The sequence below is a fragment of the Hydra viridissima genome, unplaced genomic scaffold (assembly GCF_058129835.1).
Source record: "Hydra viridissima isolate aposymbiotic clone 2 unplaced genomic scaffold, HvirCarnegie_v1 scaffold_5, whole genome shotgun sequence".
Classification (NCBI taxonomy): domain Eukaryota; kingdom Metazoa; phylum Cnidaria; class Hydrozoa; order Anthoathecata; family Hydridae; genus Hydra; species Hydra viridissima.
In genome coordinates, this window is record NW_028324304.1 from 11,929,305 (window position 1) to 11,943,495 (window position 14,191).

Consider the following 14,191-nt stretch of genomic DNA (forward strand, 5'->3'; position numbering starts at 1 on the left):
TTTAAAAAGCTTTCTGCATTCGTTTCCGTCAAACTGGCCCCCATGATATGGGGTAAGTTATATGTGGAGGGCAGCTGGCCACTTAACAGCTTCTATCCAAGCAGTTTTAAGGATCTCTAAAAGACGATTGACAATTCCTAAGAGAAGATGCAATTCCATCGGTGGGATGATTTCCAAAGTTAGAACATTTTCAGGCCGACTGAGATTGGCTTTTGAATGACATTACCGAACAGTTTTGCGTTAGCAACATCCCCGCTAGATTGCTGAAAAAACTCGAGGCTAGATTTGATTGAGCCCATTGTTCTCAAGTTTCCAGATTCGGCAAGACAGTTGGATTTGACGTCACACCATGTGCAAAGGTGAATACTTGAATGGGTTTGAAAATCACGAATTAATTTTGCAACTTTCATATCAGAAGCCAAAATTAGTTTAAGTCCATTTGCATTAATTAGAGACCAGATTTGTTCAATATTGGAGTGAGTTTCTGGCAAATCTGATGCCTCCAGTGTCTGTAAAGACTCCAGTGTCTTTACCAGTCCTTTGAGTGAGAGGCTGTTTTTGTGGCGGTGACCTGGTTTTATCCCTGAACGCAGTATCGACAATGCTTAGACAAAACTTGAGAAAACTTTTGTCACCATCAATTCCGAGCTTAATAAAATAGCCATCAGAAATTTTGAGAGATTGAATAACATGATTCACAAGACTTAATAAATCATTGCAGTGAGCAACAACCCGAATTGTACCAGAATCGCCTTTTCCGTCGGTGATTTTTAAGTCACTTCAGGTGAAGAAATCACTTAAGTGTTGACCTACTCTTAGGAAATTCTTCTAAAAGTTTGACCTGAAACCAAAACATGTATATTTTATGTTTATAATAAACTTTATTTAGAAATCTTGGTAAAGCTTTTAATTTATTCGTTTTTAAAGAGATTAGAAACTTATCAAATATATATTTCCTGAAATCTATCTACTCTCATTTCTTAATAGTCAAGACTTTCTTTCAAAATATGCATGTAAAAGTTATTTAAGTATAGGTATTTACCGGGGGTTTTTGAAAGCGGAGGCCCCCCGGATGCTTTAGCAAGTCGAATAGTTCTTTCCGGGGGTATTTCTTTATTGGAAATAACTCGAGATGCAATTTGTTCGGCTGCTTTGGCATCATTTACTGCTAAAGATTGAAGGTTTTCCCTGTACTTTATTTGAGAGCATTAGGCATTAGTGAATAAAAAAGAGCATTTGCTCACAAACAATTGCTCTTAGTAAAAGTAAAAACTAAAAGCAAAATGCTCGCTGCAATAGCAATTGTTTAAAAATGTGTGAATAAAGTTTTGCTTATGTTCACAAGCAATTGCTTTTGTGTCGGAGTAAAAGCAATATGCCGTTGCCGACATAAATAGCTTTTTAAACTTTTGATGTTTAAAAATGGCTACTTCAAACCAGATTTAAATTGAATCAAGTGAAAATGATATACAGTGGCGTATCTAGGGTGGGGCAGGCAGGGCACGTGCCATGGGCGCCAACCTGAAAGGGGCGCAAAAGAGGCTTGGTTGCGATACAATAAGTGAGAACTATATAAAATAAATTAAGAAATAATATATTATATAAAATAAATTAAGTTTTGAATTATTTCTCAGTGTTAGATCTACTATGCTTTTCAACTGTTCTGCAAAATATTATATTTCTAAAAAATGTGCTAAAAAAAGCGGTTACGAATATGTCAAGGAAATCGACTGTTATTAATAAAAATTGAAGAAAAAAATTAAGATCGATAAAAAAGGGGGGTAAAAAAAAATGTATATTTAGTCTATTTTTTAGTCAAGATATCATTGTTTTAACTAAGGTAAGATTTTAGACAAATTATTCTGACTCAGCATCAAAAAAAGCAAATTTCATTTTTCTTTTAAAAAGTTAAAGTTTTAACATAATTTCTTTATATAAAAAACAAAAAACAAGCTTTTAACATTTATAAATAAAAAGTTAGATTTAAAGGGGGTGAGCCACCTTAAATAAATCAAAACTGAAATATACACTGGCGCCTGGTATTGCCTGCATGGGCGCCTTCTGAATCACTGGATTCGTCTTCTACAAATATATTCTAAAATATTTTGTTGAGATATGTTAAGGTAATTAAAAAATATATTGCTTTTGTCAATTATATATAGCAAATTCTTGATAATTTTAAAAATAATTAGCTGAGAACCATGAATCGTTCTTTTGAGAAAAAGAAGGAAAGTGGGGCTGCAGGTCGAAAACGACGTTCATTAGAGGCAAAAGAAAAAGAAAAAAGCAGCAAAGTTTTTAAGATGTTTTTTCAAAAATCGAGCACGAGCACGAGCACGACTTCTTCAGATAATCTAGAAATTTCTGCAAGCACAAGGCCTCAAGAATTAGAAGATACTGGGTCAAGTTCAAGCAAGAAAGAATTAGCTGCGGCATCTATTGATGGCGATGCAGAGAGTTTTAGTTATAATTCCAAAATCCTTGCTACTTCTAAAGAAACAGAAGTTGGGCCTGAGTTTGACAAAGAAATGAAGATTGATGACGTTGAAGATAAAGACTTGATATCCGAAAACGTCCAAATTGTTAAATGTCCCATACCTAAAATTATTGTAGAACACGACATCGGATTTCTTATGTTTAGTGAACAAACAGGAAAAGCAATCATAGCTGATCCATTGAGAATTGAAATTATTAAACATGGTTTTAAATATTTCCAAAACATCGAAGGTCCTTTTCTGCCGACTAACAATCGTTCTATGAACAAAAGTTGGTTCTTTAAAAAATTAGGAAATGGTCACGGTGAGCAAGTGATGCGTTCATGGTTGGTTTACTCGCCTTCCAAAAATTCTGCCTTTTGTTTTTGCTGTCTTCTTTTTTTAAAATGCGAAAACCAATCTAGTTTGGAACAAGAAAGCGGATTTAATAATTGGAAAGCACCTGAGAGAATGAATGTACATGAAAATTCAAAAAACCACAGACAATGCTTTACCCAATGGAAAGAACTGGAAAGAAATTTATTTTACAATAGAGGAATAATTGATGCAGAACTTCAACAACAAATTCAAAGAGAAAATCAAAAGTGGTGTGATATTTTGAAAAGGCTGTTGCACTGCATCAAATACCTTGCAATGCAAAATTTAGCTTTGCGAGGACACCGAGAATCACTTCAATCAAATGCTAGCTCAGGAAATTTACTTGGTTTACTGAAACTAGTTTCCAATTTTGATCCTGTTATTAAAGATCATTTAAAATTTGCGGAGAGCCATCCTGGATCCACAACATATCTTTCTCCCAACATTCAGAACGAGTTCATTCACATCATAGCATCCACTGTTCGTGCTAACTTGCTTGAAAATATACATAAAGCAAAGTATTATGGGCTAATGTTTGACTCAACTCCAGATTTAGCCCATCGCGAACAAATGTCTGAGGTAGTTAGGTATGTCGAGATCGATTTCGAGAAAAAAGCAGTATATATAAAAGAATCTTTCCTTGGCTTTATCCAACTCAGCGATAAGGATGCAGCTAGCTTAGCCCAAACAATATTGGAGCAATTAGAAAAAGACGATATGAATGTAGAAAATTGCAGGTCACAATGCTATGACAATGCTGCTGTTATGGCTGGCCACAAGAGTGGTGTGCATCAAATAATAAAGGAAAAAAACAACCTTGCCATATTTGTCAATTGTGACAATCATAGTCTTAATTTGGTAGGCGTACATGCGGCTAAAGAAGAAGTAATGATGGTTACTTTTTTTGGAACCATCAATGAGCTTTACGTTTTTTTCTCAAGATCAATTCAACGATGGCAAAAACTTAAAGATGCTGTGCCTATTACTTTGAAGTCCGTTTCCGATACCAGGTGGAGCGCCAAAACAGAATCAGTAAAACCTGTATACACCTACATTGATGAAATAGTGGAAGTTCTTCAGAACTTAATGGTAGACGAAAGCGCGTCAAATGAAACGAAAAGCGATGCAAAGCAGCTTTATAATAGAATTTTAACGTATGACTTTCTCACATTGCTAGGGTTTTGGAACAAGATTCTTGGCCGAATTGACCGTGTTCAAAAGAGGTTGCAGGATCCTAAAATGAACTTTCATAATGCAGCTTTAGATTTGAAATCGCTCCAAGATTATTTCCAAAGTGAGAGAGAAGTTTTAGTTACTGACTCACTAAAAGAAGGAGTTCAAATTTGCAACGAATGGGGTGTTGAATTTGAAAGACGTCAAAGAAGAAAAAAAAGAATGGATGGCGAAATGTCTAGAGATGTTGGGTTAACAGCAAAAGAAGAAATGGAAAGGGTAATAAAAGGGACTGTCGACCGTCTTTTTAATGAATTGAAAACAAGAAGCGTTCGATTAATGGAAATTGATGAAAAATTTGGATTTCTTCTTGATGTGGAAGGGTTGTGCTTCAATACGGAAATCAATCACTTAAAAGATCAATGTTAAAAATTTGGCGAAGTCTACAGTTCTGATGTGGATGGACGAGAACTGTACGAAGAAATTTTGGACTGTAGAATGCTGCTTACTAGCCGTAAGGAAAAAGTATCAAGTCCCGAGCAACTACTTATGTTTATAGTTGAATATGGAGACGAAAACGTTTTCCCTAATATGCGTATAGCATTGCAAATATTGCTAACAATAGCTGTGTCTGTAGCTAGTTGTGAAAGATCATTCAGTAAACTTAAACTGATTAACTCTTACTTGAGAGCTTCGATGGGCCAAAGCCGTCTCTGTGATCTCGCTTTACTAAGCATAGAGCGAGAAATTACCGAAGAAATTGACTTTGACAATGTTATTAAGAAATTTGCAGCAATTAAAGCTAGAAAAATAAATTTGTAATGTATGTTACATAAACAAATTGTTTATTTATAATGAATAATAAAGTTTTATTAAAAGTGTGTGTCATCATTTATTAAAAAATTGTAATTAAACACTTTATGTGGGGGAGGAGGGGCGCGAGATCGGTGTTTGCCCCAGGCGCTATTTACCCTAGGTACGCCACTGATGATATAGCTAATGATATAAATTATATATGTTTATTTGAATTATAAAAAAATCGTCTGGAATGGCTAACATAGGTGCTCCTAAAATTAGAAACAATTGCTGGCCGTTTTTTAAGTTGAAGCTTTTTTTTTCACACGCTTTTCTCATATGTGAGCAATCGCTAAACATTTAAGCAAAAGCTCATGAGGCGCTTCAATGGGATGTCCTATCCTTTTAGACAATAAATTTTTTCAAAGCGGAATGCGTGTGCTTCCTGAAAGGTGGTAAAAAGTTGTAGCTAACGATGGACTATACTTTGAATACAGTGCACCAATTTCTCTGAATAATAACGTGCGTGTAATTGATTCGTAGAATAACGTTAACATGCAAATATGTTTAGAATAAATCATTTCTAAAAATAGAAACTGTGTTATATGATATACAGGTGACTAATGCTTTTAATTGTCGTTTTTATGTTTTAGTATCATTTGGGTACATTGTTTTATAAATTGTTTTGTAAATTCTTGTTTTATAAATTCTACGAATAAATTACACGCACATTACTATATCATTAAGAGCCATTTTCTGATAAAATCAGGCAAAAGTACTGTCGGCTCAAAAGTGATATCTAAACGCGCTCAATTTTATATTTAGTAATGCTGATAGGGTAAAAAAGAAGCCTGCAAATTTTTTTTTTTAAATATTTCAAGTTCCTGAGTTATGGTCGGTCAAACTTTTGCCCTTTTAATACTTGGAAAGTCACTTTTGGGGTTTTATGATTTTTAAACTAAGATTAAAAGAACCGAGACCACTGCACCCTAAGTTTCTTTTCATATTATGGAAGTATAGGTAGATTTAAAAAAAAAAATCAAAAAACCTGAGGACAACCCTTCCTTTGTCTAAAAATCGCTCGCGACTTATCTTATTCTTTTTTGAAAGAGTATCTCATTGTTATTTGAATGGTCTAAAGAAACGGAGAAGATATTGTTTACAAAAAAACTTGTGAGTCATCAAAGTGTAAAAATATTTTTTAATTAGCGTTTAAATATCAGCCATTATGGGAAATGAGAAAGGTCCCAAGATTGAATGTATAGATTTTCTATTACCCCATATTACAATTTTTTTAATGCAAAAAAAAAACTTAGGGGGTAATATTGCATTGTTGAAATAACTCCACCACAAAAAGTTAATTTTTTTATATATTAAAAAAAAAAAAAAAACCGAATGTAGCAGCGGATTTAATCAATATATTATATGACGTCCTTATCTTATTATGTAATTGTTTGCGTCTTAAATCAGTTTTACATATCCTTATCCTTATGTCTTTGATTTTAAATCATTGTTGCTTGAAATGCCTTTTTGGCTTTTTCAAATTGATCATCCATAAGCTTATAGTCTCAAGACTGTTTTAACGGTAATGGTGGTAGAATTCCACAAATGATTTCACTGTCTTTGTACTTTATAACATCAGGAAAAGCTGGCCACTTAAAAAGGTTCTTGACTGCAGAAGCATACTTCATACAGCTCACCATGTAACCATCACTGAGAACCTAATATGAGTAATGATTTCTCTAATTTGAAAAATAGTTTGAAAAATCTGATTCTCATTTGACAAAAGTAAAACTTTGTTTAAAATTAGTGACCTAATCAATATGATCAAATAATGTTTTTAAAAAAATGTTTTTATTTGAATGAAAAACATTTTTTTTTAAACATTGAATGAAAATGAAGTAACTCATTTATAATCCCAGGATACCAATTGCCCATATAAATAACAACAATCCAATCGTTTTCATACCATGCATCAGATAAATCAATAGCAATGCTTATTAATTCCTTTTCAAATTCTTCATTTGCTAATTTTTCTTGATCTACAGAAAGAAAAATATAAATATTTATACAAACACTTGTACAAATATTTATAATTACAAAATAGTATTAAAATATACATTAATGAGAGTAGATATAAAAATTATTACCTTGATCTGCTGTCTCTTCTTCCTCTTCGTTATCCGCATTAGTACTTCCAACCTCAAATGGTTCATTTAATCTTTTGTCTTTTTTTAGCCTGCTCCAACATGAAAATAGTGATCTTATTTGCTGAGTTGTTACATATTCTGAGACTTGAAGCTCTTTTCAAAAAATCAAAAGGTGCACCTGCTCTTGGCTAAACTTTTTTCCAGATAGTTCACCTTCCATAAAGAGTTTATATATCTTTTTGTCTCATACTATACCAGAAGGTACTGCGTGTAAGTAAAGCCCAACCTTTAACATATTTGCTAATGTCAGAACATTCTTCTTCAAATACCTCCTGTTGTGAGTTTGGTTTATAACTATGTAAGTTTGATTGAACTTGCATCTCCATTATGAAACTCTGTCTCATGTTATCCATTCCTGATTTTAAAGTGCTGATAATGTGTCTTTCCAACATGTGTTCTTCTAGTTCTTCTGATGTATGGAATGATCCATTAAAAATTGGCTCAGAGCAAAAGTGAAACAAATTTAGTGATCTATCTTCGCAAAACTTTTCCTTCATATTGCTTTTAAAAACTCTTGTTTTCTTGTCATTATCACTATATGGGTGTGTTAAAAACATTTGCAGATCAAAATTGACATTAGAATATTCTTGTTTTACTCCATCGCCAACTGCATAGTATCGCCACATTGTTATATAGTTATGAAAGAACTCAAATGAATGATACTGACTTATTTTAGCTATTTTTGTTCCACTCAACTTGCTTTTGCCCTTTATAGTGGCAACACCAACAGTAGAATTTTTCAGCCCATGTCCGTAATGTAAAGCAGTATAAATGCCCTCTGCACACATCAAATCGTTACCAACATCAACAAAGCTACAAATCAATGACTTTGCTCCGGCACCTTCTCTGTTGCACTGATCCTTGCCTCAACAAGGTTCGTTATAATCGTAGCGCTTAAGCTGTATTTGGTTATTTTTGCACAAAATAAAAAGAGCTTCCATTATAAAGTTGCCATGGTACGATGAAGCATTGTCAGATTTTGCAAAGAGTTTATTAAAAGCAGAATGGTCATGCTTAAACTTTGGAAAACTAATTGGGCAATTGATAGTTTCCAATAAACCTTGCTTACACCTATAAAGAGTTGTAAATTACACCTTTTTCTGTAAAATATTGTTTTTCTTAGTGAAGAAAATGTCTACATGCAGTGACACCCCCTTTTTTCCCATATATTCTTTTTGACCTTCCCTGAATTTGGATGGTAGAACTTTTTGGCAAAGTCTTTCAACCAAAACCCTGTTTCTTCATCAACACTTTCAAAAGCAAAAACTTTGGCTTTTTTCTGTTGACAATCACACACTAAATGTTTTTTATAATCAAAGATATCTTTTTCAGCAATTTTAATATCATAAATAGTATCCTCGTCGGCTGAATTATTTGATGTTAATCTTTTTATCTCAACAAAAGATTTGTTTAAATTTTCACACTCATAACAAATCTTATCATTAGGTGCTATTGAAATCTGTTGCAATTGCTTGTCAGTTAAATCACTCAAAGCAAATATTGGGCAGTGGGAGAATTAGGGAAGGTTGCACGGCAGTTAAACTGGAAATTAGTTTTGTAATATCGTTTGCTGCGTTTAAATAAATTACTCAGCTCTCTATTCTTGTACTTCAAAGATAAACCTTGCAACATAGAGAAACCATTCATAGCTGCAGCAGTAGTATTGTCAAGTCCCGCTAAACATTTTTGTTGAGATGGTTTAACAGCATGAAGTATTCGCCACAAACTACTTTCCGATAAAGGAGAGTAGTTCTCACTTCTGTAAACTTCATTATAAAATGCAATTGCATGACTCATTTTAGAGATATTTTATATACATCATTTGAGTCAAGCTTAATTTTTGTGACTCCTATGCAACATCTTGAAGAAGGTTGCTGTTAAATATGAAATCAAGAAAATGTTCAGCTTTTTTCTGGTCTAGTCGATTTCATGTAATTTCTTTTTCGACAGGAATAGTTATACCTATGTTAGCATTCTTCATTTTTTGTGCCTAATCTATCTTGTATTTGGAGCACCCAAAAACTTCCATAAGTAACTTCTTAGTAAATTTTTCATGTTCAATTAAACACAGAACAATATGTTTACCCATTGAGTCACTTTCTTCATAAATTTTAACAAATTTTTTTAGATCATCAGGTACTGCATCATTTGCCTGAAGTTTCCAAAGATAATTTTAAAACAATTGAGATAAAGTCTTCACTCTGATCTGGGGCAAAAGCTTCAGCGAACCTCTTTGCAAGCTGTACCTTGGCTCTTTCAAATTTTCTTCGTAAATTATTTTTGGTTCCATTGCTGAGATCAGCTATCTTTTTATTCTTTATCTGAAACTGAAAAGGACTGATGTGGAGTGCTTCTGATAGGTTGTTACCAGTAGATATAGCACCTTCAACCTTTTCTCCAGAAAGTAAAATTTCTTTAGGCTCAAAATCAAAACCAGTTGTGTCCTCAACTAACTCTTCGTTAGTGGCAGTACTTGTTATAGTTTGAATAAGAATGCGCTCTGACTTAAGGTGATTGTGACAAAATAAGGAACCTACAGGAACATTTTTGTTTTAATGTTTTGAAACATTTGTTGACATATTTATTAAAACACTTTTTACAGCTGGTGATTTTTTACCAACACTTAGTTCATGCATTGGATGACAACATCTTCTTGGAGGAACCCAGCCAATACCTTGAATTTTAATAAAAATCAAAATTTGAAATATTTATTTAAAAGGGTTAGTAATTAAATTTTGTTGTTGTTGAAATACGGTTGTAAACAAACTCTTACCAAAGTTAAATCTATGGTAAGGACATATATAGTTGTTATCAGAAAGCGATGTGCACCCTCGGTTTTCTATAAGAGACTTTTCTGTCCATTCTGTCTCTTGGTGCGCCTTTAAAACCTAAAAACATAAATCTTAGATATTATGCAATGTAAACTGAGGGAATTAAACAATTGTTTTACACTAGTATATGATACTAACGGGTTTTTCTTTTACAACTGCTAAGAGCATTTCTTACTTTAATTTTTGACATCCAACGTCAGATCTTGTATCTTGAATAACCTTTTTTCATTAAAACGAGGATATGGTCCACACTTGACATCATTAACTTTGCAAACATTTTCAACAACAACCTCTTGCTCTGACATTTTTTGCAACTAAGTGTCTTTTTTTAAAGTACATTAAGCATAAAATGCTCATTCTCTGTTCTGAATAATTCAGAAGTAAATGCTAAATAAACCATACTGAATAACTGTATGGGACCTTTCCCATAATGCCTAACAATAATTAATTATGTTCAATAAACATCAAGTTAAAAATGTTTAATGGAAAGTAAAATTTTTTCAAGTCCACAATCGTATAAATGAAAAAAAAAATAAAAATCAGATTTAGCATCATTTTGACGTAAAGTTATTTCAACAATCTAATATTATTTATATGTTTTTACATCACGTTCTTTGAGTACTTCTACGATAAAAGTTCTTCATTATCAATTTCTTAAATTTTATCTTTTTTTTAAAAATTTATTCAAACTAGGTAAGTTAATATGACTAGTTAATATGACTAGTTTACGTACATAAAATACGATTCAACCTTTTACACTTTGATGACTCACAAGTTTTTTTGTAAACAGTATTAGTTTCTTTAGACCATTCATATAACAATGAGATACTCTTTCAAAAAAGAATAAGATAACTCAAGTGAACTAAGGCGGGAAACCAGAATTTTTTCAACAAAAACTGTACTTATGCTATAGTTGATATTATGTTTAAAAGTTAAACAAAATGCCACATATTTGGTACCGTTGGAAAGATTTTTTGATGAATTTCTTGATGCAATTAAAATATATATTTTATAAGTAACCTACGAGATAGGATAGGCGCTAGAAAGTAGCCAATATTTACTACAAAACCTGTCCGCGCACAGAGATTAGCGCTCGTTTTCGGCTAAATTTTGCCTCAGAATATCCGTTGAGCTTTGAGCCATACAATTACATCGTGACAAAGTCTTTTAAATTAACATAGAGCTCGAAAATTAAATAAAAACCATCTTTTTTTTGTTTTACAATAATAAAACTTTGTTTTTTATAGAACAAAAACAAAAGTGATAACGTTTGTCACGTACTTTTTGTTCACAATTTTCAGTCGTGTTCACTAAAAAGCAATAAAAATTTATAAATAAATTATGGTTCGGTTGCGCCAAAGATAAATGTAATAAAAATGAGTCTCGGTTGTATTTTACTCGGTTATATTTCCTCAATATTCTCGGCTGTAGCTTTCGGTAAATTTATTATATAAATTATCTTACGCGTCATTCGCAACAGAACTGTTTTTTAAAAATTGCTTATATATACAAAAGAAATTATTGACGCCAAATACGGTTTGCATAAATTATAAAGTTCTCGGTAGCGAAGCTTACCGCGGTATGCATAAGTTATTAACGAAACAACCGATCGATTTTAACTAAAGCTTTCGGCTTTTTTTTTAGAAAAAAACTGGTTTCCCATGTTGCGTTAAAAAAGTTAGTCGTTAAAAAAGTTAATAAATAGTTCTGCACATGCGTTACGCATGTGCAGTATGGTCAAAGGAGTGTTCGTTAGGGAATGAAATTAGACGTTAAAAAAGTTGCATTGTTTCATTAGGGTATGTAAAATAATAAAAATTAGTGCATACTTTATATTAAAAATGGCTGTCCATGTTTACTCAGTTGCTGAATTCATAAGCTTTACTACTGATATATGGACCAGTAGTTCAAATGAAAGCTTCATTAGCCTGACAGGTCACTGTTTAGACAATACATTTAATCAGAAAACTGTTGTACTTAGAGTAGCTCCTTTTCCTGAGAGGCATATAGCAGCAAATATTGCTGAACTGATTGAAGATATTATGGCTGAATTTAAAATATCACCTTCAAAAATTTGTTTAATAGCTAGAGATAATGGTACAAATATTGTTAAGGCTATTAAAGATAGCCCATATGATAGTATGGCTTGTTTTTACACACACTGCAACTAGTAATTAATGAGTGTATTTTTGAACAAACAGTTGTAAAGAATGTCATTGCAAACTAGCATTCAATTGTTGGGCATTTTAGCCATTCTCCCCAAGCCTGCCTTAAACTTAAAGCTCTTCAAGAAGCAAACAATGTTCCTAAGCACAAACTTATTCAAAATGTTCCAACAAGGTGGAATAGTACCTGTCATATGTTAGAACTAATTTATGAACAAAGGAAACCTCTAACCATATATGCACTTGAAAATGGTAAGCTTCCTTTATTAAATGCAAACAAATGGATGATTATTGGACAGTTTTGTGTTTTGCTAAAAGATTTCCACAAAACAAGAGTTCGCTTGAGTGAAAATTGTCTCAGATATTATACCACAGATACAGTTTTTGAAACATTTCATTAATAAAGCTTTAATTGATGACAACTAATTCAATGGAGAATAGTTTCAAACAATATACTGATAACTATAACATCATCTTGTCAACATTTCTTTATCCCAAATTCAAATTAAAAATGTTCAAAAATGAAAACAACTTTTCAGCTGCTAAAAAAAGTACTGACAACATAACCATTCAGCTTATTAAAACCCATGAAAATATAAAAAACATTAAAGTTACTGAAAATGATTGGTCTGCGGCTTGTGACATTGAAAATATTGACTCAGAATATGAAAATAATGGTACAGTACTAAATGAATAGAAAGATATAGTAGAAATGGGTTTTGACAATTGCTTCAAAGAACTTGTAGGATTTAATTCTAAATAAATTGGTCAACTACAAACTTTAATTTCAAATGAAACTTTGTTAAACAAAATTCAACACTACTCAAATGAAGACCTTATTAACAAAGAAAGCAATCATTTGCTGTGGTGGAAATCACAGAAAACCAAATGCGACTATTAGCAAAGCTTGCTTTAAAGTATTTAAGCTGCCCACCGTCTTCTGTGAAGAGTGAAAGACTTTTTAGTATAGGTGGAAATGTATATACTGCAAAGAGATATAGCTTAACAGGAGCTCATGGTGAAATGTTAATATTTCTGAACTATAATATGAGAATTTAAAAATATTTGATTTTGTATATATTACTATAGTTAGTATAGTATAATTCTTTTAGAAGTGAGTATCTATGTTCTATTTTTTCATGAAATATAATTTATTTAGGAGTTTAAAAGCTTTGATACTATGAGGAGGTCAAATGAAAAAAAAAAATGTCATGAAAATTGTATAACTTTGTAGAATTAGAAAATTACAGGGAAAAAAAATTTGGAAAAAATAATTGCAACTCTCTTTGAGAGCTTTTGCTCAAAAATAAAAAAAGAATGCCTCCCAATGCCTTAATCAAAATTTCAAAGCATATTCTGTTGTGGATTTGAGAGTTGCGCAAATTAAAGAGTATCGTTAGCCAGGGTAACTTTGGTCAGTTTTGGCAGTTTTTCTTAAACATCTCTGAATCTTATTAATTTTTTACAGTTTTCTCTTGTGGTAATAACATTACAGGTCTTGGCTATAGGCCTCTATATTTATTTTTTTAATTTTTTTATTACAAATATTTATTTTTAAACGCCGAAAAGTGTCCAATGTTACCCCAGGTTTCTATCATGTTTGATCAATAATACCCCTGCTATGGGGTAACATTGGTCACTTTTTGGAGTTTTAAAAAATCATCAGTCCTTAAACACTTAGAGAAACATGAAAAGAACATTTAAATGGACAAAAAATTTTGCAACTAGCTCCCTGTTATTGTGCAAAAGTCATTAAAAGTCATTTTCTAGTAGGTCATTATCGTTATCTGAGGATGATGACACTTGTTCAACTCTTGCCCTTTTCTTGTTATTCTTGGTGTTACTGTTATTCTTGGTGTTATTGTTATTCTTTGATGTGGTAGGAGTTGTGTTATTCACCAGATCTTGCGGTGTTATCGCTTTGCCAGGTGTGATCTTTTTCCCTCTGGTGCGATTTGTTTTCCCATCCTGTCCACAATGTTTCACTAATAGACCTATATCTTCATTGAATACTTCCTTAACAGTACTACCGGTACCTCCTCCAATGTCTTTGTTAACCTGTGGCAAACGCTTCATGACCATTTCTTTATCGAAGGGAAATATTCCACTAGCCTTGAAGTCAGATCTCAAATTATCGCTTTTCAATTGACGTTGCAGTAGAGCAA

The 14,191-nt window shown here is 32.4% G+C and overlaps 1 pseudogene across 1 annotated transcript; it reads right to left on the reverse strand.

Moving 5' to 3' along the window:
* Positions 1-6,674: 6,674 nt before the first annotated feature.
* LOC145190906 (uncharacterized) lies at positions 6,675-10,576 on the reverse strand (annotated as a pseudogene). The gene is made up of 4 exons (XR_016452975.1): positions 10,037-10,576; positions 9,804-9,918; positions 6,971-9,704; positions 6,675-6,862 (listed from the first exon to the last, which is right to left on the reverse strand). The product of XR_016452975.1 is annotated as an uncharacterized LOC145190906 (transcript).
* Positions 10,577-14,191: the final 3,615 nt, after the last annotated feature.